The sequence below is a fragment of the Hyaena hyaena genome, unplaced genomic scaffold, assembly GCF_003009895.1.
Source record: "Hyaena hyaena isolate Hyena2069 unplaced genomic scaffold, ASM300989v1 scaffold_83, whole genome shotgun sequence".
Taxonomy (NCBI): domain Eukaryota; kingdom Metazoa; phylum Chordata; class Mammalia; order Carnivora; family Hyaenidae; genus Hyaena; species Hyaena hyaena.
Window position 1 is genome coordinate 2,917,087 of NW_024080715.1, and position 26,318 is coordinate 2,943,404.

General features: G+C 34.7%; 1 protein-coding gene and 1 non-coding gene across 2 annotated transcripts in view; both read right to left on the reverse strand.

The window, feature by feature from the left end:
* Nucleotides 1-26,318, reverse strand: part of HCN1 (hyperpolarization activated cyclic nucleotide gated potassium channel 1) — a 387,066-nt gene that overhangs the window by 203,313 nt on the left and 157,435 nt on the right. The gene's annotated exons all lie outside the window — the stretch shown is intronic.
* Nucleotides 21,779-21,916, reverse strand: LOC120233089. The gene has a single exon (XR_005528712.1). It is a non-coding gene; the product is annotated as a U4 spliceosomal RNA (small nuclear RNA).

Consider the following 26,318-nt stretch of genomic DNA (forward strand, 5'->3'; position numbering starts at 1 on the left):
CATGATAAAAATTCTCAACAAAGTATATTTAGAGGAAACATATCTCAACATAATAAAGGCCATATATGAAAAACCTACAACTAACATTATACTCAATGGTGAAAAACTGAAAGCTTTCCCCTTAAGATCTGGAACAAGCCAAGGATGTCTACCCTCATCACTTTTATTCAACATAGTACTGGAAGATCTAGCCATAGCAATCAGACAAGAGAAAGAAATAAAAGACATCCAAACTGATATGGAAGAAATAAAACTTTTACTATCTTCAGATGACATGATATCATATGTAGAAAATCCTAAAGACTAGAACAAAAAACTACTAGAACTGATAAATGAATTCAGTTAGGTTGCAGGATACAAAGTCAATGTACAGAAATCTGTGGCATTTGTATGCTGAATACTGAAGCAATAGAACAAGAAATTAAGAAATCAATCCCAATCACAAACTTAGTAAAAATAATAAAATACCAAGAAATAAACTTAATCAAAAAGATGAAAGATCTATAGTCTGAAAACTATAAAACACTGATGAAAGAAAATGAAGATGACACAAACAAATGGAAAGACATTGTATGTTCATGGATTGCAAGAACAAATATTGTTAAAATGTTCATACTACTCAAAGCAATCTCAGGTTTAATGCAATCTTTATCAAAATACCAACAGCATTTTTCACAGAACTAGTGAAAGTGATCCTAAAATTTGTATGGAACAATAAAAGATCCTTAATAGGCAAAACTACCTAAGAAAAGAAAAACAAAGCTGGAAGTATCACAATTCCAAATTTCAAGTTATACTAAAAAGATGTAGGAATCAAAACAGTATGGCACTGGTACAAAAATAGACACATAGATCAATGGAATAGGATATAAAGCCCAGAAACAAACCCATATCCTCACAGTCAATTAATCTTTGGCAAAAAAGAAAAGAATATGCAATCAGAAAAAGGTAGGGTCTTCAATAAAAATGATGTTGGGAAAACTGGACAGCCACATGCAAAAGAATGAAACTGGACCACTTTCTTACACCATATACAAAAATAAACTCAAAATTGGTTAAAGGTCTAAATGTGAGACTCAAAATGAAAAGCTTCTGCACAGTAAAGGAAATAACAAAATTAAAAGATAACCTACTGAATGAGGAAAATATTTGCAAATGACATATCCAATAAAAGGTTAGTATCCAAAATATGTAAAGAATTTATAGAACTCAACATCACAAAAACAAATAATTCAATATAAAAATGGGCAGAAGACATGAACAGACATTTCTCAAAAGAGGACATACAGATGGCCAACCTACACAGGCAAAGATGCTCAACATCACTCATCATCAGGGAAATGCAAATCAAAACCACAATAAGATATCACCTGACACCTGTCAGAATGGCTAAAATCAGTAGCACAAGAAATAACTGTTGGCGAGGATGTGGAGAAAGAACATTCTTAACATTCTTGCACTGTTGGTCGGAGTGTAAACTGGTGCAGCTACTGTGGAAAACAGTATGGAGTTTCCTCAAAGAATTAATAGAACTACCCTATGATCCAGCAATTGCACTACTAGGTATTTACCTAAAGAATACAAAAATACTAACTCATAGGGATACATACACTAGATGTTTATAGAAACATTATCAACAATAGCCAAATTTTGGAAACAGTCCAACTATCTACCGGCTGATGAAAGGATAAAGAACACAGACACACACATACACACCCAATGGAATATTACTCAAATCATAAAAGAGATTGAAATTTTGCCATTTGCATGTATGGAGTGGAGAGTATTATGCTAAGTGAAATAATTCAGAGAAAGACAAATACCATATGATTTCACACACATGTGGAGTTTAAGAAACAAACCAAAGGAGCAAAGGGTAAAAAAAAAAAAAAAAAAAAAAAAAAAAAAAAAAAAAAAAAAAAAAAAAAAAAAAAAAAAAAAAAGAGAGATAGAGAGAGAGAGAGAGGCAAATCAAAAAATACACTTTTTTTCCTAAGGTTTATTTTTTTGTTAATGTCGATTTATTTTTGAGAGAGAGAGAGAGAAAGTGCAAGTGGAATAGGAGCAGAGAAAGAGGAAGACACAATCTGAAGCAGGCTCCAGACTCTGAGATGTCAGCACAGAGCCTGAAGCGGGGCTCAAGTTCACAAACTGTATGATAATAACCTGAGCCGAAGTTGGACGTGTGACCAACTGAGTCACCCAGGCGCCCTCCCAAAAAACAAGACTCTTAAGAATAGAGAACTTACTGATGGTTACCAGAGGGGAGGTGGGTAAGGGATGGGTTAAATAGGTAAGGAGGATGAAGGAGTGTACTTGGGATCAGCACCGGGTGTTGTATGGAAGTGTGAATCACTATATCCTACAGCTGAAACTAATATTACACTGTATGTTAACTGTACTGGAAGTTAAACAAAAATCTTGGAAAAAAAACAAACTAATTTAGGAGCTTCGGGGAAGTAGAAAGAAGAGTAGGAGAAACAAGAAAATGATGAAGGCAGGATATAAATAACACATTCCATGATAAGAGTAGCTTTGCTCAAAGATGAATGAGATACATGGGTACACATTTTTAATCACCAAACATGAGAAAAAATGAGGAAGAATAAGGTTAATTCTTCAAATAAATTTTGAAAAGCTAGCTATGTAATAAATGGAGTTGTCATGGCTATGATTTGCTAAGCCATTTCATAACACATCCCTTCTTCCAATCTCCATTCATTATTTTTATTTTTTTCAATTTTATTTATTTTGAGAGAGAAAAAGTACACGTGCACATGCATGCACATGAACAGATGAGGGGCAGAGAGAGAGAGGGAGAGAATCTCAAGGAGTTTGATCTCATAAATTGTGAGATCATGACCCCAGGCAAAATCAAAGAGTTAGAAGCTTAACCAACTGTGCTACCCAGGCGCCCACCCATTTATTACTTTTAAATTAAAATTACTGACATCCTATTTATAATTGTAATTTAATTCTGTGGTATCTCTTCAGCCAGTGCTAGGTTGAAAATCATGGAGATCCCTGTGAAATATTTCCTTTTTGTTTGTTCTGCTTTTCTTTTAGTCTCTGCTAAACATTGGAAATCACAAATAATACACAAACACATTCCCTTTATAAAAGTTGAAACAGGGGAGCCTGGGTGGCTCAGTTGGTTGAGCATCCAACTTCAGGTCAGGTCATGATCTCACGGTTCATGGGTTCGGGCCCCGCGTAGGGTTCTGTGCTGACAGCTCAGAGCCTGGAGCCTGTTTCAAATTCTGTATCTATCTCTCTCTCTGACCCTCCATTGCTCACACTGTCTGTCTGTCTCTCTCTCAGAAATAAATAAAACATAAAAAAAAAAAGTTGAAACAGTACAGAAACATGTAGAATAAAAAGCAAAAGTCCTTCTCCTCCTTTGCAATTATTTTTTTAACTGGTCAACTAACACTCCCATATATTTTTTCCCAATATTTTCTGAAAATTAGTGGTAGAATCAATGACAGATTAACTTCTTAAAACATATCTCTAGTCAGATGATCCCCTGGCTCCCATGATTCAGCATTCACTCCTGGATCAAATAAATCATTCTAGTTTATGATTTGAGCAGCTGATGTCTCCATTCCCAAAGTGTGGAAATAAACTTGTACCTGTACTCTTGGCTTATTACTAAGTTATTTGTGTTCTCACAAAACTTCTCACACCTTCCCACAGAATACTGTACCTTTACACCTTAGTGAAAATCCACATCACTGAACCGTACTTACTAAAAGCCTGCTCATTCTTCAAGGTCTAGCATCTCTTTCATGTAGCCAATTATAATACAAAAACTCTTCTGTGGTTTCTCTTGCCCCTCTGAACTTTCCCTCTGTAGTTTTCATGTGCTAGTATTTTGTATTCCAATTTTTAAAATCAACAATTTACATTTTCCCCTACATTTTAATCACTTGGCATATCCCTAGCTGTTAATACATATCTATTAAATAATGAACTGCCAAAAGTAGATGGAGCTTAATATCTACTGAAAACTCTGACAAGTCTGGGCATGTCAGAATGAGCTGGGAGAGACAACAGTTACATGAAGGCCTCTCAGCCTCCAGAGAAAGAAAGGATGCACATGTCAGAACTGGTGATTTGTTCTGGAACTGAAAGTCTCAAATGAGAAGGAAGGACAGAGATCATGCCTTAACCCCTAGGCAATGCCTGTAATGAACATAAAACTTTCTGGGAAGGTCAAGAAATTCCAGGGACAAAGTAGAGTAAGTGCCTAAACTTGAGTGTGATTCTATTCAATGTCATTAATAGCATATTTCCTAACTCAGTCTTGGAGGATTGTGCCCTGATTTATATTTTTTCTGTCAGTACACTGTAAGAAACTGAGAAAAGAAGTCAATTAAGAGAGACCTGCAGCATTGGGAACACTGGATTAAATGCCACCTTTAGAAGGATCCTAATAAAATTACAAAATTGACATGGGGATAGCATCTTGTAATATAGCTGCCACCTGGGTTTTGTGAGTTATCTTTCCACATATTCAGAAAACATTAATCTTGTAGTTCTAATTTTCTAATATTTGAATACAAGACTCAAAGTTTAAATAATGTCCACAAATTTATGCAGTTGGTTAATGCCAGAGGAAAGAGTTTAATAGCCATGCTATACTGTCTTCCTAGCATCTAATGATTCAGTAAGAGCTGTGTAAGAGACCAGATATAAAATGGATAAACATAACAGAAATGTCAATAGAGCAGCAAAAGACAGCCTGGTGTTGATCCATCCCATCAGGAGACCAACATGAAAATAATTTGGGACATACAGTAGCAGAAGAGCAATTACTATCAATACCTATCATGAGCACCAACACGGATGTATACATCACTTTCTTCTTTGGTCAGAAAAGTGAGGGATTTAAACAAGTTGAATTTCATTGATTCTTATAACAAAGGCTTAAAGCTACATATTAATCTGGTTATATACCATTTATTTGTATTTTCTCATACTTCAGGCTGATGGGAAAAAAAAAGCAAGTACTGGATGCAGAATGACAGAACAAGTTAGGATCAGCCCTGGAAGGGGTTATGGAGAAGGGGACAGAGGTTGGAGAGGAATGAGGATTGATTCGAACCATGACCCAAGACTGTGCTTGAACGGTGCCTGGAAGACTGAGAAGAAGAAGGAACACTGACCTGGCAGCGGAAGTTTAAAGGAACTTACCTGGGGTATGAAGCAAGGCCTTGAAGGGAACAGTGAGAACTCTCTTGGGGAGGCATGTTTATGAGACTGGCATTAGTTTGTGACTCCCTGCTCTATGACCTATTCCATTTTCCCATTGCAACTTCCTCCTTTCCTGTTATACCAATCCGTTAGGAGATGGGCACAGTCTGGTTGAGGGAGGGTGAAGAGGATTATCAGGTTTTTCGTTTTGTCTTCCTCTTTCTCCTATGGAAAAATCAGTAAGTATGGCAGGGTCAAAGGTACATGGCATTGAAGTCGAATCTGGGTATGAATCTACCTTTTGTCTGTTACCATCTGTAATTTGGATAGTTCGCTCTCAAAGTCTTTGCTTTCTCATTCATAAAATGGAGATGGTAAAATACCTACTTTGAAGGACTGTGTTGGGGATACAATGAAGTCCTCAAAAACAAGCAAACAAACAAAAAGCCACCAAAGCTAAACATTTGATAGGCACTCAATAGATGAGCTTGGTTAGGATTGTTACTGTTCTGGTTTTCTCTTCCGTTGGTCAATATGTTCTTCTCTTTATGTCACTCATGGGATAAATTAAACTCTGACTCTACTAGCATCAAGAACCTCAGAAAAATTTTAAAAAAAGAAAGAGAGAGAACAAAGAATGAGTTTGAAGTGTTTCAGAGATTTAGTTCTCATGTGCTGTAATGTATGGAATTAGAAGGTACACAAGGGACAGCACCAAATGGCAGGGAAAGAAGGTTTTTGCTTCCCACCCACAACCTGCATCTGCCCAATTCATTGCTGTGGACTAGAGGTAAGCTCTAAATTTTATGGAAAAGGCTTTGCTTCTGCAACAGCCAACACTCTATACACCTTGAAGGGAACTTCAAGAGGTTCCCACTCTTAAGCTCTATAGAAATTCTGGACTGGGCATTGTTGAGAAATATCAAAAAGGAGGGTTTCTATAGTAATGCAGCTGGTGGGGGGAGGCATCAAAAATTCTAAGATCATTCAGGAACCTCTAAAGAGACCTCTGAGCTTCACCAGTCTACAGAATCTCCGGAAGCTGTATTTTATATAAACCTCCATTATGTTCTTCTGCAAACTAAACTTTGAACATTATGGATGTATGTATAGTGTCCCAAATCTAAGGCACATGTCTATATAAGCTACAGCTATATGTAAACTACATGTAAGCTATGAGATTTATATAAGCTACTAGCTCTTATAGATAGATGGATAGATAAATAGATAATTGATCTAATTTAAATATAAAAGGGTGTGGCAGAAACTCCAGGCTGCCAATCCAATAGCTCTTCACCATTTCTTCTTTAAAGTAAGTATATGTCGATAGTGTCAGAAATGTTTCCAGTTATAAATTGCATTTTTCAGGCTCCCTCATAGATAGGCATAAGCAATAAAATATAAACAGAAGTCTTGACTGGGGCATCTAGGAAAGCTTTTTAAGAAGGAAAGGGGAGTGGCTCAATGAGGGGAGTCACCTTTTGCTTTCTTCCTTTTCAAATGAGGTCCTGCAGGTGAGGGCCCCAGCAGTCAAATTGTGATTATAACGCAACTTTGACAATGGAAGCCACAAGCTACAGTTGATGGAACAGAGAGAAACAATGTCCTGAGTCCCTGATGACCCCAAAGCTGCCATCTAACCCCTGGTCTTAAGTTGTTATTGTGGATCTCTAATAATAATAGCTGAATCTGATTCTAACTGCTACAGAGCTTGTACTTTTATCATGGTATTACTTTTAAAAAAGAGATTAGAAAGTGTTCAAAGTCAAGGTGAATGTCAATGTCCAGAAGTATCGATTCAGTGCATGAGCTCACGCTGGGTGTGTGGGAGCAATGTTGGCCTAGAAATTATTGGGAAGAAGAGCTGCTCTGAAGGCCTGAACACCTGTGGTATATAGGGCACAGGTGGCAATCTGGCAACAGTTAAGCCTGGTCTTTTGAGTGATGGCCAAATCTCAATTTCAGTAAATTCATTACCCATACATATGCCCTAATTTCCTAATAGATTTCACTCAGATATGGTCGTTTTCTGTTTAGCTTCCTTATGTTATCACTTACTACATTTGTTAATGGAAAAAAAGGAAATACTGTCCCAGGAAAATATCCAAAAGCAATTGATTGGTTTGTACTTCAATGCAGGCTTTCAAATAATTAGCTTACTTCAAATAAGTGATGGCTCCATGGCATGTAAATATCTCCCATGCATGCTTTCTTCCAGTTCTTTTTACTTAAGGTATATGACTGTCAATACTGTTAAACTCTGAATGAAAACTATGCTCTTTCCCTCTCTTATCTTCCCCAGTTTTCTGATTTGTCTCTCCAGTTAGATGCCCAATTAAAAATTTGAGGAGATTACTATGAAAATGAAAGTACAGACAATAACAAAGTGAAATTTTTGTCTTCTTAAAAATTATGACTAAGCAATAAAATCATTTTTATCCTGTTGGACTCATTGCAAATAATTTCTGCTTTATAAATTTTCAACAACTTGTGCAATAGGGAAGTATTTATATATATTTTTCCACTTTAGATTTAGGGTTTAATTTTAAAGCTATAAAAACAAAAATGTAAAAAGGGATGTATTTATACATTAAGTAAGCCTGCCATTCAATATTGTCACAGAGTAGGGATTAATTTGTGATTTATCTTTTCTTAAACTATCACCTCTCTTTTTCCACAGAAAAGTCAAAAGGAAATTTATTCACATGCTTAGAGCAAAATAAAATTTATAGTTAGAAAAGAAGAAAGTTGGCAAAAGATAATAGTGCTGTGATTCTCAGTTTTGTATACCAGGGAAGATCCAAAAGGTCAAGATTAAGTAGTCCTAAATCAGAAAGCTGTATTCTGGTTTCATGGTGCAGAGGATGAAGATTGGTAACAGCGGAGCATGGACAGATAGCATCAGCAGTGATAATTTCCTGTGATCAGAAATGGATTTGGATTTATGCTGCTACATGGATTTTGTAATATGAGGAATTATAGCTATTACATATCAATTAGTTGTAAGTGCTTACATTTAACCCTCAAAGAGCATCAAGATTGTTATTATCCAATTATCTCCATGTCACATATGAGCAAAGAGTTATGGAAATTAGGTAACTTAACCAAATTTTATACAAGCTGGAAGAAGAGGAGCCATATTTCAAATCCATTCAGTTTATTTGCTAAAACCTTGGTGGGTTTTTTTGTTTTGTTTTGTTTTATTTTTTACAAATAGTTTATTGTCAAATTAGTTTCCACATAACACTCAGTGCTCATCCCCACAAGTGCCCTCCTCCATGCCCATCCCTCCTCCCCCCACATCCATCAGTCCTCAGTTTTTGTCAGCATTCAAGAGTCTCTCATGGTTTGCCTCTCTCCCTTTCCCCCACCACTTCCCCCCTTCTTCTCCCCCTTGTTCCTCCATCAAGTTCCTCCTAATCCTCCTATACGTGCAAACATATGATATTTGTCCTTCTCTGCCTGACTTATTTCGCTCAGCATAACACCCTCAAGGTCAATGTTCATAGCAGCACTCTCAACAATAGCTAAAACATGGAAAGAGCCTAAGTGTCCATCAACAGATGAATGGATCAAGAAGATGTGGTTTATCTATACCATGGAATACTACGTGGCAATGAGAAACAATGAAAACCTTGGTTTTGAAGCAACATCCCAAGGAACTATTTTTATGCTAAGCATCATATGAAAGATAAATATTACATGTGATGTTAAATAAAAGATTCACCCCTCAGGGATGTATCCAGAATCATACACCATCAAAACCTGTCACACTAGCGGTCTCTCCATCCTTTATTTGGGAATTATCCTCCTCTATCATCGATGACACACACCAAGGTGAATTTTTAAGCCATTCAATAAAAATCAGTTTTTGAATTCAATAAAAATCAATTCAATAAAAATAAACCTGTTAAAAAACAAAATGAAATACTAACAAATGAATGATGAAGAATTAACTATCTTACTATAGTTATGCAGCACAGCCTAAACACAGGGAGTGGACTTATCTCCATGTAGGACAATGATTTCTCATCAAAATCTTTAATATGTAACTTAAGTGAAGTATTTAGGACTACTGTAAAGGTATATTATTATAAGAAATGATGTATAGGAATATATATCTATATACATGCATATAAAATTACACTTGTGTAAACACAATTAAAATCTTAGAGTTTTTAAATTAATGGGTAATTTATATAAATCTTTAAATATGGACACAATAAATAACAGTAACCAGTCAAATCATCTATGTACAAATATTCATAATTATCCTAGTTGTCCACAGACCAATCTCTGCTGTCTACTGTTAATGAGCATCTCTTTTATATTTCCATTTGTGTTGTCTGTTGAATCCATCAGGCATTTTACATCCCCTTTAGCAGTGATTGTTTCTTACGTTCTTAAGCTGTACAATTGTAAAACACATATTAAAACTTTGTACATTCCTCTACCTAATGCCAAAATAAGTTAGAACAATGTCACTACATTAACATCTTTAGGTCCTTGTCCACAGATGATTCAACAATAATTTTGGGTACTTAAAAATGTTTCTAAATAATGTACTTAAAGTGAAAATATAGTGCATACTATCAGTAGATGTTTAAGATTTTGAAAATTGGGAGTATGCATTTGTTTTGCCATGCTTTGCACTTTGTGAGTTTATGCAGGAAGAATAAAAGTTTCATGTGGTGACTCACACTCAGGCTTTCTTAAAAATATTTCTTGTTCAATATCAAATACATTTTTGATAACAGCACTGTACATTTAAAAGGTCAGTAAGATGATGGAAATTGTACAGAATCAGCTGTATATATTCTTTTGGTTAGAGCAATGTATGGTGGACCAATCACTATTTTTGATATATCTAGGCCATTTCAAGATTAAAAAGCATATTCTATCAGAGCTCTGCCCTAACGTGAATATCACAAACATGAAAACCACTTATCATCAATGACTTTAAAAAGACATATGTACACGCATAAGGACATTTTTCAATTTTTTATTCTCCTGGGAAAAGAGGGTGACAGAGAAAAAACAAAAGTCTTGAACTGGAAATACTAATTTGGCTTTTGCTTCTTTGAAATGATATAACACATCTGAGTTTTATACTTATGAGAAGATGGACTGTGAATATAGTAATCTTGGCTGGAGAGTATGTAACATGTATTAAATAAGGATTGCCTATATTTGGATGAAAGCATAAGACTTATCAACAACATCTGCCATTATCCCTTATTTAAGGCTTGGCTCAAACCTTCATTTTACTGAGGCCTTCCCTAACCACCTGGTCTATTACTACAAACTCCTTTCTCCCAACAGTACCCAACACCCATGCTCTCACATTCCTGATCCTCTTACCTTGCTTTTCCTATTTTTTCCATATAACTTGTGATTTCACAATATTATGTAATTTACTTTTTATTGTATTTATTTCTGTATGCCTCTCCATAAAATAGAAACTTCATAGGAATGGGAACATTTTTTCTATTTTTTTCACTGAAGGATCCTAAGCACTTACACACTAAAAGGCACTTAACAGTAACTTAATATATATTTATTAAAAGACTAAGACTATTTTTCATTGAGGAACATTGAACAAAAATATTTAATTTTCTCATGTTAACAACAATTCATATCAATCAAAGGCCAGGGACAATTTCTAGTCTGTTGCAAGATAAAAATAATACAAGCCAGTTGTACTTTCATTGACTTCTGAGTAATATTACTTTAAAAGATATGGGGCTTTTCCATATTATCATAAAATAGATTAAAAGGCCCTTGGGGTTTACCAGAGTTCATAAAAATTGATCTTTAAAATCTGCTGTAATACTTTCATACTGAAAAAATGAAAGCAATTGAGAGACTCCAAAGGTTGTAGTTCTATTTTGCTTGAAAAGGATGTGGCAAGTTAGAGAATACTGGGGAAAGTAGCCAGAGCCCTATAACTATGTGATAAATAACATCCCAGCTACTGCTATGCTTCCATCCATCCCTATGCTTCATATTTAAGTATTTTCATTTAGTCTATGATTTGACACTAGTGTTGTGAACCACAATTCTATAAAGAAATTCAGGAGCTGTAACCATTGAAAGCTTATGTCAAAGGTTTGTGTTAGCACCTCTAGCCCTAAAGCTCTGATTGCACAATTCACCAGGTACTGAATGCTTGCAACAAAAACAAATCATATCACATCTTTGCCCTCAAATATTTCATGATGTTTTTGGGAAGCCTGGCATGTACCTTATTGATTCTGACATAGGTAAGGCCACTAAGATCTTCCCTAAAAGGGAATAATTGAGTTCAGAAGAGCTAGGGATGTTGCCCATGGGCTTCACAGAGTAAGATATTTTATTTAAGTTGCAGTTTAGAGTAGGATTTCACAGAGAAGGCTGAGACATAGCATGAAGTTTCTGAGATGTGAAATGTCACTGTATCTTTAGGGAAAAATCAGTTTTAGGTGATGGGAAGCCAGGGCATTTAAGAAAAATATAAGCCCAGGGCGCCTGGGTGGCTCAGTTGGTTGAGCGTCCAACTTCAGCTCAGGGCATAATCTCACAGTTCGTGGGTTCGAGCCCCGCATCAGGCTCTGTGCTGACAGCTGGCTCAGAGCCTGGAGCCTACTTCAGATTCTGTGTCTCCCTCTCTCTCTGACCCTCTCCTGCTCATGCTGTCTCTCTCTCTCTCTCAAAAATAAGTAAAATATTTAAGAAAAATATAAGCCTTATGAATGAAATGCAACATTGACATGAAGAGCTATGGAACTCACCAAGTTTTAGATTTTATTCTGGAAGCAATAGTGAGGAATTTCTAAAGAAATGCAACAAGAAAATAAAATCATATTTGGACCAATTCTAGGAAAAAAGGTGTTTTTCTAATAAGCAGCTTGACAAGTATACAATAGCTGCAGGGTTAGAGAAGCCAGATGATTCTTCAGAAACCCCATGCATCTCCCATGAGATAAAGGAGGGACCCAATACACACAAGGTGTAAGGCCCCATAATCAGTGATTAAAGTGTCCACACTCCTAAGACAACCAGCTTAAATTTCTCTAATGAAGGTACAAAACAATGTGGCGTCATGAGCCTACCATGCATCAGCCTTTTATGTTCTGGGTATTCTTTGTGATGAGTGCACCAAGAAATGCTCACCAATCTCAAGAAGTTTCAGAAACTGATGAGAGATGGAACAGTATCTTGAAGTATGGAAGGTAAATAGATGAAAGATGAAACATGGTGAAAAGAAAATTTGAAACTGAGGGAGCAACATAAAAGTATGACAGAGAATTGCTCATATGGAAAACTGCAAGGAAATTCAGTAGAACTAGGTCATAGAATTCCAGCAGTGCAGGGACAAAGACATAAATGTGTAAGGTAAGGCTAGTCAGGAGTCAGGTCATGTTGGGATTGGCCCTGCTTACAGATTAACCATGAATTCATGCTTTCCAGAATTGACTGGCCCCTCAGTGATGCCTGACAATCACAAAGTTCATAGCTACTTTACTTATACATGTAAAAATATTACTTATTTCTAAACAGTTCTTTCAAACTTTTGCATTTTCTTCCAGCCTCCTTGGGCCTTCCTTCTTCTCAGCATTCTAACAAAAGGATTTTGCTCTTTTCTTCTCAGAATCAAATTGTGATGCTATAATTCCCAGTCTGCCCCTACCCACTCATATCTTTCCTTCCCCATTCACCTCCACCACAGTGGTCCTTGCTGCTGATGACATAACCATCGGTATTAAATTGTTGAATAACCAAATTTCTTACTATTCATCTTCTTTCCTCAGTGGAAGAGTAATCTCTCTTTTCATCCAACATATGGATATAGCTTTACCTTTGCCCTAGAATCAGTCCCATCCTTTCCTAATTATACTTGACCTTTCTCTACCAATCATCCTTTGCCTGACCTATTACACTCCCTTTTCTTTCTCAAGTGGTTATTACACATATGAACTTGTTCAAGGATCTTATGTTTTCACAGAAACCCTCTGTTGTATCACCCGCGTTACCAACCTTTTCTATAAGAAGCCATTTTCACCTGAACTTATTGGGGTTTGGCTTCCACCAACCTCCTTTTCACTGAGCCAGCTTTCAGCAAGTTTCAATCATAACACTCAGGGTCTATATGTGAAAACTGAAAATTAGCATGCATTGCCCCATAACTCTAAAATATTATTTGAGATACAAATTTTGGGTGTCACTTTTTATTTCTAGAAAAATATAGGCTAACTCCTATCTGGTAAGCCTTGCCATGTCAAACCTTACCCAAAATCAGTCTCAAATTTATCTCTTTATGTCGCACAAGGTTTGCACAAAATGTTACCATGCTCCAAATAATACATAAGACTTTTGGGATTTTATCCTAATTTTTCTGAAACTGTGTCTGGGACTTTTTTCCAGGGCCCTTCAGCCTATCTTCTGTGTGTGCTGATCTTCACACTGTCCAAACCTCTGTCTCCTGTTCGCATCCTCTCCAGTCACATGGTAAGTTACTTAGCTTCCCTGAACTCTTTTGACTTCCTGTGTGCTCAATAATTTGTTCATTAATTTTTTTTATTCTTCCAATATTTAATGGGTGCATTTGTTATAAGACATGTGCTTCACCACGGATTATTCTCAGTTGAGTATCATAGTTTTGACCCTCTGGGTCTCATCTTGGCTGGGAAAATCAAAGGCATATTTGTGAGGAACAAATGACAAAAGTAATATATGCAAATGCTTTATGGACAAAATTGTATTTCTTATAGAAATGCTATAGTGACTCTATAAGAAGATAAGAAAGTAAAGAAAGCAAGACTCAAATTCTTTGTTTTTCACCCGTCCCAAGATCTGACATAGGCTGTTAGATGATTAACAAGCACTGCTTACATATAAATAAAATAGCTTTGCCATGTTGACACTTAGGACATTTTGTCAGAACTTAGATATATGTAACCAATTATGACAAACCAAGAAAACACTTCAGTTGATCTCACCCCTTTTCCTGAAAATTTTAGACAATCACTGAATTTCTGGGCACTGGGGTCATACTATACAAGTAGCTGATCACTTGTGACACCTGGCATTGGGCCATAATGAGTGTCGGACCAGCCACTCTCTCATATGATACCTGGCCAGCACAAAGAGCATTTAACCCATGTTTAACCAGAACACATTCCTTAAAAGAGCCCCTTTGGTATGAGACGTACAAGCACTAGGAAAAAAATCTTCAGTAGTTTTGACAAATAAGCTCAACCAAGGTTTGACACGCCCTTCAACTTCTTTAAATGAAAGAATATACATTTTTAAGTAAAACCCTCTCTACCTGTGCACACCAAATTCTTTTCTTGAAATTGTGGGAGACTCTGGCATTGCCAGCAATTGTTCTCTATTTTAAAAATAATAACATTACATTACACTTTAGTACGTTTCTCTCTAGATTGTAAGTACCCCTCCCAATACAGGATTCTTATTCTCAGGTCAAACCTTTGTGGAATAAGAAGCAACTAGAGAATGGACAGCTCTCAAAGGTCAACGAATTGGCCAAGCTAGGACCTCCATGGGACTTAACATAACTTCAAATCCAGGATAACCTATAAAATGTTCCACATTTGATATGTAAAATGGAGAATTATTCTTTCTTATGTTGCAGAACAAAATAATTGTAGACTACTTCTCATAAAGATTTTTATGGAAGGTTTTGCTAGCCACACTGTATATACATTGAGACTGCACATGGTCTACCGAGTTTTTGTAGTTCAGTTGATATTTTTAAGTATTGAATTTCTCCTTTGTAATTAAATGAAAATGCAATGATAGATTATATATATATCTACACACACACACACACACACACACACATATATATACATATATATGTAGATACTATATATATGGAGAGAGAGAATGAGAGAGAGATTTATTTTAGTCACTTTAGTCACCCAGAAAAAAGGAATGAGGCTTGAAGATCACCTGAAAGTGTAAAAAAATTTTACTGATAGAATATTACTATTGATCTAGAATATTTTGTGCTCTAACAGAATAAATCTATTGTTTCTAAAAATGATATTGTAATGTATCTATGGCCATAATTGCCCTTTTAATGCAACATTTTTATATATTCCCTTATAAATAGAAGTTTATATACAAATATATACGCTTTCTAAAGACTCATAAAAATTTACAATTATGACTTCAAATATTTTGTTTACTTTCAGTATTTTGTTTCTCTGTTTTAAGTTTATTATATTCATTTTGAGACACACACAGAGAGAGAGAGAGAGAGAGGGAGGGAGAGAGACATGGGAGGAAAGAGAGGGAGAGAGAATCCCAAGCAGGCTTTTGTGCTGTCAGCATGGAGCCTGACACAGGGCTCAAACTCACAAACTGTGAGATCATGACCTGAGCCAAAATCAAGAGTCAGACACTTAACTGACTGAGTGACCCAGGTGCCATTAGCATTTTCTCTTCACCCACCTACTCTGTTGATAATTTTTCTAGAGCTACAAACACACAAATGCTAGCACATACCCAGACATACAGGCAAAAACAAAAACACTGGATTGGTCAATTTTGAAACATATTAAATATTTGGCAATTACAGTATCTATATAAAATATTAGAGTTTTAATGAACATCTACTATTGGAATATTGGTAAAATTATGCCATGGATGTTAATATAAACAGTGATACAGATGACATTTCATAGAAATGATCATTTCACTCAAGATTTGGGCAGTTTTAGGGACAGCAGTGTAACTCAGTTGGTTAAGCATCCAGCTCTTGATTTCAGTTCAGGTCATGCTGTCACCCTTTGTGAGTCCAAACCCCGCATTGGGCTGTGCTGACAGAGTGGAGCCTGCTTGGGATTCTCTCTCCCCATCTCTCCCTGCCCATCTATGCTCACATCCTCTCTAAATAACTAAATAAATAAATGAGCAAATAAACAAACGTTAAAAATGATAACATTTGGGCAATTTCAAAGAATGTAAATTTTCTTGTTTTAAAATCAGTGTGTTCTAGCTAAGGCCTGCTACGTCAAGCTGACCATACTACAGATTTTAAAACAAGTAGAAAGTTATGCCAACTTCCTTGACCTCCACCGCAGCAACTTCTTACTTGACACATCCCCAAAAGCAAGGGAATCAAGAGCAAAAATAAACTGTTGGGACCTCATCAAGATTAAAAGCTTCTGCACAGCAAAGGAAACAACCCAGAAAACTAACAGGCAACCAATGGAATGGGAAAAGATAGTTGCAAATGACATATCAGATAAAGGATTAATATCCAGAATCTATAAGGAACTCACCAAACTACACGCCCGAAAAACAAACAACCCAGTGAAGAAATGGGCAGAAGATATGAACAGACACTTCTCCAAAGAGGACATCCAGATGGCCAACAGACACATGAAACGATGCTCAGCATCGCTCCTCATCAGGGAAATACAAATCAAAACCACACTGAGATACCACCTCACGCCAGTCAGAGTGGCTAAAATGAGCAAATCAGAGAACTCTAGATGCTGGCGAGGATGTGGAGAAACGGGCACCCTCCTACACTGTTGGTGGGAATGTAAACTGGTACAGCCCCTCTGGAAAACAGTGTGGAGGTTCCTCAGGAAACTAACAATAGAACTCCCTTATGACCCAGCAATAGCACTGCTAGGAATTTACCCAAGGGATACAGAAATGCTGAGGCATAGGAGCACATGTACCCCAATGTTCATAGCAGCACTCTCCACAATAGCTAAAACATGGAAAGAGCCTAAGTGTCCATCAACAGACGAATGGATCAAGAAGATGTGGTTTATCTATACCATGGAATACTACATGGCAATGAGAAACAATGAAATCTGGCCATGTGTAGCAACATGGATGGACCTTGAGGGTGTTATGCTGAGCGAAATAAGTCAGGCAGAGAAGGACAAATATCATATGTTTGCACGTATAGGAGGATTAGGAGGAACTTGATGGAGGAACAAGGGGGAGAAGAAGGGCGGAAATGGTGGGGGAAAGGGAGAGAGGCAAACCATGAGAGACTCTTGAATGCTGACAAAAACTGAGGACTGATGGATGTGGGGGGAGGGGGGATGGGCATGGAGGAGGACACTTGTGGGGATGAGCACTGAGTGTTATGTGGAAACTAATTTGACAATAAACTATTTTTAAAAAAATAAATTAATTAATTAAAGACAAAAAAAAGAAAGTTATGCCATTTTCTGATAGATTTTAATAGTGCAAAGAATCAAAGATTCAGCTAAAAACTTACTAATTAATTCATTTAAAATTTTCAAGATTTTGTAAGTCAAGTTTAAATTAAAGAAATGTGTTTATTAAAAAGAATATATTTACGAAGATTTTTGTGTACCAATCCTTGACACAAACAATGACCACAGTGTCTAAAACAGTAAGTAATACATAGAGGTGCCCGAGTGACTCAGTCTGTTAAGCGTCCGACTTCAGCTCAGGTCATGATCTCATGGTTCATGATTTTGAGTCTCACACCTAGCTCTCTCTGCTAACAGCACAAAGCCCACTTCAGATCCTCTGTCCCCCTCTCTCTCTGCCTGTGCCCCACTTGCACACTCATACTCTCTTTCTCTCACTCTTTCTCCCTCAAAAATAAATAAACATTAAAATTTTTTAAAAATTATATGTAATATGTAGTATGTAGACATCCAGGTGAAGGATTTTTGGATTAGGTCAATGAATATTAGACTTGGTAAAGAATTGACTTGTCATTTCACATTGTAGTTTCAATAGCCTATCATTCTTGTTTAAAACTGGACTGCATTGTACAATAATTTGTCTGATCTTAGCACATAATTTAACCATTATTAGTTACCATGGTGATACAGGCTAAAGGTTTGTATAATCATAAATAAATCCTAAAATTAATAGCTTGGCCATTATACCTTAAATTCAATCTGTTAGTAGATGAAAATGACTTGAGAAAAAATAATACATGTTCTGTGAACTCACTGTTTTGCTTAGGAATTCTTAATAAGGAGTGGCTATTTTCTCCTCAAATTATTAAAATTCCTAATGATGCTTTTTATAGAATTTAAGAAAATCTACCTGTATAAATGTGCAACTCTTCTTTTGATGAATTTCCCCTCTTTACCATAGTCTCTATCCTAATAGTTACTGTAAAATAAAATCAAATGCTACCAGAAAGAATAAATTATCATAAATTGATGATGAGTAACATTACACAAGGTTTAATATGCAAGCTCAAACTTGATTAGATGGCAGTTCCAAATGACTAAGTGGGCAGCAGAGCAAAATGATGCTTGATTATGGTCTTCCCAATGGTAATTTCTACTTGTACAGAGTAAAATACTAAATAATCCTGATTATACTATATTATAATTGTAACTAATTTCTTTAGCAGTATGAAGCCACCTGGAGTCAAGTTGCACTGGTCTGTGTGTGTGTGTGTTGTGCATGGATGCGAAGGAGTAACAATCTTCCAAGGAGTCATTCTTATATTTCCTTATATTTTAAATGCTCTTATTTTCTGTCTGCATCCACTGTATCGTCTAGCATATGCACTGAAATGTATGCATCTTCATCTGAAAATCACAAATCTAGAAATAAGAACTAATTACTTGTCTAGTTGTAAGCTCATATATACAAAAATCCTGGAGATGATATTTTGTTCCATTCTTTCTTTACCAATTTATATCCAAGCTAAGTGAGGTTTCTAACTTTAAAATATATCCAGAGCCTAGCCTATTTCACTACCTCTTCCACTAATATCCTGTCTTTAACCATTCTCATCTATTACCTGTGTCAGTACAATAATCCAGGCATCTGCCCATGTTTACACCATTATCAATACAGCAGCCAGGTCATTAAAACCTAAGTCATGCCACACCATTCTTCAGAAATGTTTTTGCATTTCTATAAACCATTAATGAAATAGCAGAGAGTAAAATAAGAATCAGTCCCATTTACAATTGCACCAAAACCAGTAAAATACCAGAAATAAACCTAACCACAGAGGTGAAAGACCTGTACTCTGAAATTATAAAACACCGATGAAAGAAATTAAAAATGACACAAAGAAATAGAAGAACACTCCATGCTCATAGATTAGAAGAACAAATACTGTTAAAATGTCTATATTATCCAAAGAAATCTACATAACATATTTAATGCAGTCCTTATCATAATATCAACAGTATTTTTCACAGGGCTAGAAGAAACAACCCTAAAATATGTATGGAACCACAAAAAGATCTCAAATAGCCAAAGCAACTTTGAAAAAGAAAGCAAAGCTGGAGGTATATCAATTCTGGACTTCAAGTTATGTTACAAAGCTATAGTGATCAAAACAGTATGGTACTGGCACAAAACTAGACACACGGATCAACAGAACAAATAGGAAACTGAGGAATGAACCTATAACTATATGGTCAATTAATCTTTGACAAGCAGGAAAAAATATCCAATGGAAAAAAGACATTCTCTTCAAAAGTTGGGAAAAATGGACAGCAACATGCAAAAGAATGAAACTGGACCACTTTCTTACACCAAACAAAAAATAAATTCAAAATGGATAAAAGACCTAAATGTGAGACTTGAAACCATAAAAACCTATAGGGGAACAGGTAATAACCTCTTTGTCATAGGCCACAGCAACTTCTGACTAGACATGTCTCCAGAAGCAAGGGAAACAAAAACAAAAATAAACTATTGGGACCTCGTCAAAATAAAGTTTCTGCACAGTGAAGGAAACAATAACCGAAACTAAAAGGCGAGAATCAGAATGGGAGAAGATATATGCAAATAATCTACCTGATAAAGGGTTAGTATCCAAAATCTATAAATAACTTATTGAACTCAACACCCAAAACAAACATAATCTAGTGAAGAAATGGTCAGAAGACACAAATAAACATTTTTCAAAGAAGATATACAGATGGCAAATAGCTGCATGAAAAGATGCTCAACATCACTCATCATCAGGGAAATAAAAATCAAAACTACAATGAAATACCACTGCACACTATCAGAATGGCTAAAATTAACAATATAGGAAACAATAGATGTTGGTGAGAATGTGGAGAAAGGGGAACCCTCTTAACCTGCTGTGGGAATGCAAACTGGTGCAGCCACTCTGGAAAACAGTATGGAGTTTCCTCAAAAAGTTACAAATAGAACTACCCAGTGATCCAACATTGCACTACTAGGTATTTACTCAAAGAATAGAAAAATACTAATTCAAAGGGATACATGCAGCCTAATGTTTATAGCAGCATAATCAACAATAGCCAAATTATGGAAACATTCCAGGTATCCATGGACTGATGAATAGATTTTATATATATATATATATATTCAGTGGAATATTATTCAGCCATAAAAGAGAATGAAATCTTGAAAATTCCAAGAGCATGTATGGAATAGAGAGTTTTATGCTAAGCGAAATAAGTCGGTTGGAGAAAGACAAATACCATATGATTTCACTCATATATGTAATTTAAGAAACACAACAGGGGCACCTGGGTGGCTCAGTCAGTTAAGCAACCAACTTCAGCTCAGGTCATGATCTCATGGTTTATAGGTTCGAGTCCCACATCGGGCTCTTTGCTTTCAGCTCCAAGCCTGAAGCCTGCTTTGGATTCTGTGTCTCCCTCTCTCTCGGCCCCTCCCCGACTCATGCTCTGTCTCTGTCTGTCTCTCAAAAATAAATAAACATTTAAAAAATTTTAAAAAAGAAACAAAACAAAATGGGCAGAGAGGAAAAAAAGAGAGAGAAGGAGGCAAACCAGGAAACAGACTCCTAGGTATAGAGAACAAACTGATGGTCACCAGAGGGGAGGTCGGTTGAGAATGTGTTAAATAGGTGATGGGGATTAAGGAGTACACTTGTGATGAGCACAGGTGTTGTATGGAAGTGTTGAATCATTATATTGTACCCCTGAAACTAATATTTCACTGTATGTCAAGTGAAATTTAAATAAAAACTTAAAAAATAAATCAACCTTTAAATGATTTCCCAAAGCAAGCTAGAAGCCAGTCTTTACGATGGTTTATGAGGCACTAGAGCTATACTGCCCACATGTGGCTGCTCAACACTTGAAATATGGCTAGGCAGAAGTGAAATATGCTGTACATATAAATTATACACTGAATTTCAAATCTCTCTCTCTCAACCATACAAAAGTATTACCTCGGTTTTATTTTCTCCATAGAGCTTCTCTCTACCTAAAATTAATGTTTGATATTGTTAAATTGTATATTCAATTATTCTGCTAAATGTAGAGTCTATTCGAGTTTATCATAGCACACGGTAAGCACCCATTACATATTTATTAAATGAACATATTAAATGTAAAATATATTGCAATAATCATTGTTACTCAAAGGAAAATCAGTATCATAACTGAAAGTGGAATTTGACTCTTTTGATAGAGCAAATGAATATTGCGTATTTTAACGATTATGGTCTTTGCTTAACTTTTTAAAATTATTCTGAATTTTACAGAAAATACTTATAATAAATAGAGAAAAACAATAGTTAAAAACAGTTAAATGTTAATACATTATAATATAACACATATTATATTTATTACATATAATAATGAATCTGTTACATAGTATAGATTACTAAAATCTTCTTACAAATCAAATGTAATCATTATATATATCAATTATAATTAAACAATAGCAATAATCGCTCCTCGGATAAACCTCATTGGCTACAATGCTGCCACCGCGTAAAGCTATATAATTAACAATAAAACTTATTATATAAAAGGATATTTTTGGTGAGGTTTTATATAAGATAATGATTTATATATATTTTTTATGCTTAACTTTTAATGATAATCAGTCTCTAACAGCATAATTAATAATTGCTTTTATAATAGCATTTTTGACACTAATTTTATCATTAAAAATTGTTTTTTTTTAATTTTTTATTTATTTTTGAGAGAGATAGAAAGGCAGCACGAGCAGGAGAGGGTCAGAGAGAGAGGGAGACACAGAATCCGAAGCAGGCCCCAGGCTTAAGAATGTTACTAACCAGTAAACAAAATTTGTACACATTGCTTTGAGATTTTTAATAATTATATGAATGTCAAGCAATGAAATAACCAGGAATTATATTGAAAGGGCCAATTACAGGGACTCTTAAATCATTTAATCTTTCACAAGGATACATAATGTAGGACCTTGAATTTTATTTTTTACAGCTCATGAAGAAATATATAAATATTCCCAGCACATCAATAGTAAAAACTGCTTACAGACTGAAAATATATTAGCTCTAAGCATATCTTTGTCTGTATGTTAATAGTGTATTTCCATAAAAACAGTGTTTTAAAGATCGTTAAGTTATTAGTAGTAATAGCTGATAACACATGACTTAAAATGTGTAAACAGTTCAAAAGTGTGTATCTTTTAAAGGTAACTGTGAAGCTACTTCCTTGAGGTAAGCACTGTCATTAAGTTTCTTATATTTCTAGAATTCTTTGTGTAAATACTATGTGCACGGCATTTCCATGCACACATACACATCCTTTTTAAATAAACATAAAGAAGAACACTCATACATGTTATTTACCTTGTCTTCCTCAATTATTATATCTTGGAAGATTTTCTTTATTAACACATAGAAAACTGTTGTCATGGAGTTTTAATAGTTCAGTAGTATTTTAATATAGGGATGTCCCAGCATTCATTTAACCAGTACTCTGAAGATGACTTGGGGTTAAAATAATTTAGGATCATAAAAGGCATTTTGAAAAGATAAATATAATCAAAGAATTTTAAAATATCAAATTGTACATATATTTCCATCTTTAAAAATCTACTCACTGTAAACATTCTAATTTCTAATTTTACTATATTTTTACAATATAGGGACAGTTAGCATGAACTTCTGAGATTATGCAGAGCTTATTAAAATCAGTTCATTTGCATTTACTTTGTTTTATCCAATAATGTACTCCTTGAGAGATCATATTTATTATTTTATCTCCAGACTTGAGGGAAAAATGTTCAAAAATAATTTTAAAATACTTTTATTCGAAATAGCTAAGAGCTACTTTAATGCTAGATTCTTATGTTATTTTTCTAAGAAAATATTAAAGTATTTAAAAAGTCTTCTGAAATGCAAAATTTCATATTTTTTTTTTACCATAGATTTACTAGAATGTGCTTATTTTCCCTTTAAGTCAGTCCCTAATTTCATTGGTTTTGGAATTGTCCCCTTGACCCGGTTGTAAATTTTAGGATGGAAATAAGGTTTTATTAACCTCTTCTCTTTCCCACACTGTTTGACACAGAGGTGAAAATGTAGTTAGTTCAGACATATGTAAAACTACAATGTATTGTTTGCATTATATATAATGTCAAGCTCAGGAATACTGTACAAAAGCTACAATATCATTTAGTGTTTACCAGTTGCAGTTGAAACATGTTTGAATAACCTCTTTAAGATTCAGAAGGATATGACCTCAAGAATTATAATCCAAGTGTATAGAAGGGATTCTACTATATTCTACCCTTTTATTCACTATGTCCTGAAAAATGACAAAACTAGTACTTCCGTCATATAGATGAATTGCGGTTGATTCTGAACTGACATTAATGTGTAAGTGAAGATATCTAAGAAGAGGGAAAAAAAGGTAAAGGATATATATGAAAAGAAGCACTAAAAGAGAATCAGAATGGCCAATAAACACATGAAAAAGGTTCAGTATCACTAATAATCAAGAATGAATGAAATTTCAAAGAGCAATGGGATCTACCATTTTCAATGATTAAGATAACATTGGGCCAAATGATTTTGACTCTATCCCTTACTAGCTATGTACAGGTTATTCAATATCTCTTTGCCTTCATTTTTCCACTTTTATTTTTTAATGTTCAATTATTTATTTTTGAGAGAAAGAGAGGGAGAGAGCAGGGGAGGAGCAGAGAGAGGGAGACAGAGAATCCCAAGCAGGCCCCACGCTGTCAGTGGAGAGCCCTATGCAGGAGTTTATCTCATTAATTGCTTAACCTGAGCCAAGATCAAGAGTTGGATGCTTAACGAACTGAGCCACCCACATTCCCCCATTTTAGCACTTTTAAATTCAGAATCATAATAGTATCCATCTAATAAAATTGTCATATAAATAAAATATCTAAAAGCAAGTCTGAGTACAGTAATAGGAGGTTAACAAAAAGAATAATAGTAATGATCTCTTAATAAATAACAGAATGTTGGATCAAGAGAAATTTTTATGTACCTGAATGTGAAAAAAGTTGGCAATACTGAAATAGAAATTGTCAAAATACATGTATAAATATTCATATTCATATTGTAGTACTTTTATACATATACAAAATAAAAACAATGCAAATGTTGGTATATACATATGATAGGATATAACACAATAGTTAAAATAAATAGACAAATAAATCAAAAGAATCAAACTTTTATCTCTCCTTTTCTATATGAAACACTTTAGGCTAACAAAATACTGGATGAAATGTTAAGTATCCAGTGAATAAATGAAGAAAGAGTATGTTAATTAGAATTTCACTGTTTTGTGTCCTTTAATGAAATACTGGATTTAGGCGGTGGCTGCTAACATCACAGAGAGGGACGTTATGTTCCTTCTGACGTAAGCAACACACCACCACCACTTGTGATATAGTCTTGCCAAAAAAGAAAAGAAAAGAAATCAAATGTGAACCTGACTACCAAGTTAACGGAAATAAAGAGAAGATAACATTTTGAAATTAGCAATCTCCGACTTTGGGAAATTGAAGGCAAATGAACAGGTTTCTCCAACAAACAAACACCAAAGGAAGGAGAGAGACAGAGACAGAAATTGATTTTAGATCTACATTCAGGCTAAAAGATTTTTAGGAAATACCTTTATTTCGATTCTGATTAGAAAAAAGTTTTAAATGAAAAAGAAAGGGACACAGTATGGAAAATGTGAGCACTGACTAATAAAAACAAAGATAAGGGCTTGGGGGCACCTGGCCGGCTCAGCTGGTGTAGTGGGTGACTCTTGATTTCAGGGTTGTAAGTTCCAGCTCAAGGCTGGATGTAGAGATTACTTAAAAATAAAAATAAATGTTTTTTTAAGGCACAATAATATTTTATTTTTTAACATTTACATATCCAAATTTTAATAAGCCAAAATGGTATTCTACCTGAGATTTTTTCATAATCATATGTAGAAAGAAGTTTGTATACAATTAAAACAAACTGTCTATATGCTGAAAGTTGCTGGCACTCTAGGAGGGTAAATTAAAACCATGCCACTTATTTTGTAACACATTTAGAATTTCCAAAATTTTAATATATATTAATTCATATATAAAATAAAATACATAATACTTTACCACTTTCAAATGCCAGTTTGTTTTTCATCAATATATAATATGATTGCTATTGAGCACCTATTAGAAATAATGAAAGTTGGCTAATTAGGCTTGCATTAACATATCACTCATTATTTTTACCTAACAAAGGTGTTATTATGTCTTCTTAAGTTCAAACCTAAATAACTCTAATTATAATCTTGCTCATCTTCTCTTTGCTCAAGTAACAAGAGTAGTATAGTTATATATACCAGCATGAAATAAAATTGGCATTTTTTCTTTATTGCAATTCACAATAAAAATAATAAAGTTTACTTACAGATTACATTTATTTACCTACTAAAATATAGTTCAGACTGAGTAAGACTGCCATTTTCCATATGAAAACCAAAAAAAATTGTTTTGGAAAAAATATTATTTTATTGTTTTTAAGACATCTTACATATTTTACTTCTAGGAATCAATCTATAAACAGCTAGATTTTCAGGTCTGTCAACCTATAAACAACTACATTTTCATGTCTGTCAACTGTAATGAGTGATGCCAGTTACCAGCTGACTGACACTAGTTATTTGGGAAACAAAATCCATCACCAATTTGATTGTCAGTTTAAAACTTCTAGAAAAAAAATGAAATATATTGAAATTAATATTATAATTAACATTAATATGAAATTAATAATTAATAGTAATAATGACCATATTTTTACATGTTTGTACCTCTGTTTTCTAGGTTTATTTCATTCCAACTAAATAAGGAGAAAAAATTCAAATACAAATATAAGTTGTTATTTATCAATA